This window comes from Chlorocebus sabaeus, chromosome 1, assembly GCF_047675955.1.
Source record: "Chlorocebus sabaeus isolate Y175 chromosome 1, mChlSab1.0.hap1, whole genome shotgun sequence".
Classification (NCBI taxonomy): Eukaryota; Metazoa; Chordata; class Mammalia; order Primates; family Cercopithecidae; genus Chlorocebus; species Chlorocebus sabaeus.
In genome coordinates this window covers 73,830,874-73,837,174 of record NC_132904.1, presented here as the reverse complement: position 1 = coordinate 73,837,174, position 6,301 = coordinate 73,830,874, and the positions used below count along the sequence as shown (strand labels likewise).

General features: G+C 42.8%; 1 pseudogene; it reads right to left on the bottom strand.

The window, feature by feature from the left end:
- Nucleotides 1-5,516: 5,516 nt before the first annotated feature.
- On the bottom strand, nucleotides 5,517-5,988 carry LOC103248092 (mitochondrial import receptor subunit TOM20 homolog; annotated as a pseudogene).
- Between the last annotated feature and the right edge of the window lie 313 nt (nucleotides 5,989-6,301).

The following is a 6,301-nucleotide window of genomic DNA, read 5'->3' as shown; positions in this document are numbered from 1 at the left end:
GTGCACCCCTCTTCTGAACATACCTTCACAGACAGCCAGAAGTAACAGTTAACCAGCCATCTGGGCATCCCATGTCCCAGTCAAGTTGACTCATAAAATTGTCACCCTTCAGGGCCAGGCGTGGTGGCTGATGCCTGTAATCCGAGCACTTTGGGAGGCTGAGGCAAGAGGATCACAAGGTTAGGAGTTTCAGACCAGCCTGGCCAACATAGTGAAACCCTGTCTCTACTAAAAATACAAAAAAAAATTAGCTGGGCATGCACCTGTAATCCCAGCTACTTGGGAGGTTGAGGTCGGAGAATCGCTTGAACTGTGAAGGCAGAGGTTGTAGTGAGCCGAGATCACGCCACTGCACTCCAGCCCAGGCGATGGTGTGAGAATCTGTCTCAAAAAAAAGAAAAAAAATATATTGTCACCCTTTTTAACCACAATTTTAGGTAAAAGAGATATCCCTTAGGGGAGACCAACTACGTTGACAGCTTTTTTTTTCTTCTTCTTCTTTTTTCTTTTCGATATCAGGATCTCACTCTGTCGCCCAGGCTGGAGTGCAGTGGTGGGATCTCAGCTCACTGCATCCTCCACCTCCTGGGCTCAAGTGATACTCTCACCTCAGCCCCGCAAGTAGCTGGGACTACAAGTATTAGCTACCACACCCAGCTGATTTTATTTTACTTTATTTTATTTATTATTATTATTTTTTTTTTTTGTAGAGACAGAGTTTCACCATGTTGCCCATACTGATCTCAAACTCCTGAGCTCAAGTGATCCAGCCACCTTGGCCTCCCAAAGTGCTAGGATTACGGGCATAAACCACCACACCCAGCCTGAGCTGACGGCTCTTATGCTATGGGGTAATGGCTTTTAGATCAAGGGGTCAAAAGTGATGAGACTGGTGACCCCCAATGTTGTTTTATTGGGGAAAAAATCCCAAAAGGTACAGGAGTGCCTCCATGCAGTTGCTGAAAGGACAGGTAACAATTAGACTGACAGTTTATGGGTGAGATATAGAGAATGCTAGCTGATGGTATAGCCCATCCAGGAGACAGGAGTGATGAGAACCCAAAGATTGTACCCTGATTTTAAGACTGTGATGGTAAACTGGTAAGTTTGATGAGGACTAAGGAATCATTAATGATCACCCCTCTGGATTCGTAGAGTTGTCTGATTCATTAGGTGTTAAGACAGAAGCATTGGTTGTCCTGTGAACTTTCCAACACAATTTAGGCTCTGTAGGAATGACTGTTTACTACTAGGATGTCTAGATATCCATTCAGACAGTGGATCATGCCCAGGCATCTTAACACGACACATTCCTATATCTTTTACTGCCTGCAGAGTATGAAGGCAAGAGAACCCTGAAACTCTATTCATAGACACTTGAAGCTTGTCTAATTCTATATGTCCTGAATACATGTATTGCCTGCATTAGTTTTCTATTGCTACATAACAAATTACCATAAACTTTGTGGCTTAAAACAACACAGATTATCTGATAGTTTCTGTAAGTCAGAAGTCTGCACAGCATGGCTGAATTTTCTGCTCAGGGCCTCATCAAACTGAATGAAATCCCCCAGGTGTTGGTTCAGGCTGTGGTTCATGTGGAGCTGGGAGTCTTCTTCCAGGCTCACTGGTTGGTTGTAGAATTCATTTCCTTATAGATGTAGGACTAAGGTCTTATTTTCATGCTAGCTGTCAGCTGGGGACCACTCAGCTCCTAGAGGATGCCTGCAGTTTCTTGCCACATGGCTCCCATAGGTAACTCACAAAATACATGTTTGTTTTCTTCCAGGTCAGCTAGAATATATCTCTCTGACTTTGCTTCTGCAACTAGCCAGAGAAAACTTTTTTTTTTCTCCAAGCCCTTTAATATTCACTTAAACAGTTGAGGCACAAGCAGTAATAAAACTACATTTTTTTGAGAGAGAGTCTTGCTCTGTTGCCCAGGCTGGAGTGCAGTGGCACGATCTCGGCTCGCTGCAAGCTCCGCCTCCTGGGTTCACACCATTCTCCTTCCTCAGCCTCCTGAGTAGCTGGACTACAGGCGCCTGCCACCACACCCAGCTAATTCTTTTGTATTTTTGGCAGAGACAGGGTTTCACTGTGTTAGCCAGGATGGTCTCAATCTCCTGACTTTGTGATCTGCCCGCCTCGGCCTCCCAAAGTGCTGGGATTACAGGCATGAGCCACTGCACCGGGCCCTAAAACTGCATTTTTTGCATTACAAGAAGATTTTGTATGATATGTGCATGATATACCAATTTTCTAATCTCTTCTGCAATGACATTTCATTAACACTCTGGTCCACAGGTTGATTTAGTAAAGTCAGAATGGCAGGCAGGAAGTTGGTAAAACAAACTTACTGAGAGGCAAAAGGAACCAAACATTTACTGACTGCCTAATATGCACGCTCCACTAGGTTTTACACATGTTACATAAATGTGAACCTAAATTCTAGTTATCAGTTAACAGGCCAGCATTGCTATGGTCAGTAAGTCTGTTTTAAATGTTCTTTCACCTTAAGTACAAATTGTGGAACAAAACAATGGATCTTTGCCCAAAGAAGCATGTCAACTGTTGCACTAATACGTTATTCCCATTTCCAAAGTTTTTGTTTTTAGTAAGTGTGCAACATTAACACATGGAAACATTCAAGCTGTTTATTACTCCACTGAAATTTGGGATTTTTTCGTTCTCACCTGCTGAGCACCATTTGGCCAGCATCACTACAACGACCTGATTCTATCACCTTGTAAAACTTAAGATGGGAACGGATAGTGTTTGGTGATTCCATTTTTAGGAAAAAAAAAAGTGCTGATTTTTTCTTTAACTTGACACAGCTAGCTTTAAAAAGTAGTACCTCATTTTAAAGCACCAAAGTTGTCATTTAAGAAAATGTACTTGGCTTAATGAGCTATAAAATGAAGATATCACTGCCTTTTCAAGCATTACAGGAAAGCCAGTATGTTCAGAGCCAAGTGATACTCAGCTCATACTGCACCCCAGTTCACAAGGAAATGGTGTTTCTACCCTCCCCAAACCTAAGCTGCTTCTCACTCCTCCAGCCAGCCCTCCTTTTTCTGAGCCTGTTCTTTCCATGCTGAGCTGTCTGCCCCTTGCTCCCTTTCCCACCCTTGTTCTCTCTCTAACTGCCCCTCTATATACATCTGGGTTGGTGCCTAAGATTTCTTAGCTGCCTGGTTAATCACTGACCAATCACCACTACACTGCTTTGGATTTGGGATCCCACTAGTAAAACTAACTGGCATGTTTGTACTTGTCAATCCCCCGCCCCGCCCCCGCCAAAAACATCCTGTGTCACCAAAACAGCACTGTTTAAGGGTTCAGGATCACAAACCCTCAAGATACCTGAGAAAGGTCCTGAAATGTGAGTCACCTAGTCTAATAGTAGAGGTTAAGTTCAGAGATGAAATGTGACTTGCTCAAGGCTCTGCAGCTAATCAGAGGCAGAAACTAGAACTGTTTCCCTTTCCACTACACCACAAAAACCCGAGGTTAATAAAGATTAAGAAGAGTTTGTAAGTAAACCAAAATAAAATGCCTAGTACATAGGAAAAGTCTTTGGGATCTTTCCACGGAAGTTTAGACAGAATAAAGGCAATCTTTACAATGAGAAATGCTACTCAGTTCAACAGATGCCACCAAGTACCAAGGATCCTTACTCAATTCTGAAATGGAATCTGTGACTACAGAAAATATGTCACTATTTGAGAATAAGAGGTCCCACCTGCTCCATTCTTTTCAAGTTTTCAGTCACAAGGTTGTAACTTACTCTCATCGTTTAACAAGATAAATTAATCAAGTTGAAGTAGGATTTGGTACATTGACGATAAAAGCAAAAGGCAACAAACATTTTTACAAGCAGATCATCCCAGTTACCTTAAAAGTTTCAGATTAATTTACAGAGAAGTGACAGAACCATATAATTTCAGTGAAAATCAACAAGATAGTTATACCATTAAAAAAAGATCAATTTGGCCAGGCGCGGTGGCTCACGCCTATAATCCCAGCACTTTGGGAGGCCAAGGCTGGCAGATCACCTGAGGTCAGGAGTTCGAGACCAGCCTGACCAACATGGAGAAACCCTGTCTCTACTAAAAATACAAAAAAATTAGCCGGGCATGGTGGTGCATGCCTGTCATTCCAGCTACTCGGGACGCTGAGGCAGGAGAATCGCTTGAACCTGGGAGGCGGAGGGTGCGGTGAGCCAAGACCATGCCATTGCACTCCAGCCTGGGCAACAAGAGCGAAACTCTGTCTCAAAAAAAAAAATAAATAAAAATAAAATCAATTCGGAAATACTAAGACAAGCGTGCAAAATTCAGAATATAAAAAAACGCAAGGCCTGGTTGCCCACATACATTCCTTAGGTTAAGGTGGATTTAAAGATGCTTATTAGAACCCAGTGAATCAGAAGCTGAAAGGAACACTTTGGTGATCAGCAGACACATTCTCTCATGTAAAAAATGGAGGGAAAGTGAGCACATAGGAACTGGTGAATCTCACAAGGCTAGATTAGGGGTGTACATAGCTCTAATTCCTGGTGCTATTTGCAACTACATATATTTAAAATACAAGGAGGTAAATACCCAGAACACATTAAGCCCACTGATTTAAGCAAAGCATTTCAAGACCAATATACAGAAAGGGAATGAAGTTGTTAACACAGGACAGCAGCACACCTCACATATTTATGTCTAAGCGATTAAATGGAAAAAAATGATTGCTCAAAAACTTTAACGCTCAGTTTTCACAAACACAATCAAGTCTATCAAATTTCCGCATTTACAGCAAAATGTACAAGCTAAAAAAGTGTACATTCTTCAGTTTCTCCTATACTTCCCCCCCCCCATTTTCAAAACTGAGCACTGGGTATTTTTAACATAAGCCATGTCATATGCACAGTTTAACTATGTTTCTAGAATAAACAAAATCCATAATATTTCAGTAACTCATAGTGTATTTATAAAATGAAAAGTTCTCTATCAAAATACACTTTTCACTGGGAAAAAAATAGACAAATGGATCTACACAAAGTAAACATTAACTTTGGTAGATTTCAGTGTAGTTCATAACAAGCATATTTGCCCTTATTCCCCCAGAGCTGCTCAACTACCAAGAATTTTAAATATATATATATATATATACACACACACTTTTTTTTTTTTTTTTTTTTTTTTTTTTTTTTTTTGAGATGGAGCGCTCACCCTGTCGCCCAGGCTGAAGTGCAATGGCATGGTTTCAGCTCACTGCAACCTCCGCCTCCTGGGTTCTACCGATTCTCCTGCCTCAGCCTCCCGAGTAGCTGGGCTTACAGGTGCCTGCCAACACACCCGGCTAATTTTTTGTATCTTCAGTAGAGATGGGGTTTCACCATGTTGGCCAGGCTTGTCTCGAACTCCTGACCTCATGAGCCACCTGCCTCGGCCCCTCAAAGTGCTGGGATTACAGGCATAAGCCACAGCGCCTGGTCTTAAATATTTTTCACTAAGATTTTATTATGTTGACATTTGTTTCTCATCCCATATCATCTCAGCCAAGCTCTGAGCACTTATAATTCTCTAATTTTGGGGAGCTTAGTCAGAAGCATCTGGAACAGTGGTGGTGGAAGAGTTTGCTATAAGACCTGCAGTAACTGCTGTGGCTGTCCACACACAGCAATTGCATTTGTCAGATGGTCTACACCCTTCTCATATTCACCTTGAGCTGTCAGATGGTCTTCACCGAGCTGTGTTTCTTCAAGGAAGAATTTCTGAACAGCTTCAGCATCTTTAAGGTTAGGTAAGTTGGAAAACCCAGCTCTCTGCTTGGGAAGCTTCTGTTTCTTCGTTCTCGAAGCCTGTTCCTGAAGCTGGGGTCACTTCGTCTTTTGTGGTCGAAGTAGATGCAGTACCCAATAAAAAGGGCCCGGCATACACTGGCGGCGATGGCGCTCTTCCAACCCACAGTCTTCTCTACAATGCAGACCATGGACGGTGGTGGCAGGGACTGCGAAGGAGTGGTGGGCCAGGAACCCTCAGGGCGGAGGTTGCCACTCATACCCAATGCCCGCGGGTCAGGCACTTGGAAAGCCTGAGAAAACTTTTAAAGGGCTCATGTGGTTAGATCAGGCTTGCCTAGATAATCCCTATTTCTAGGTCAATTGATTGGGGAACTTAATTACATGTGCAAACCCCTTCACCACAGTACCTAGCCTGAATAACTGGGAGAAGGTATGTGGACAACAATGGCTGGGAATGTTGGTGGGTCATCTTAGAATTCCTCCCAGCCACCGGACGTGGTG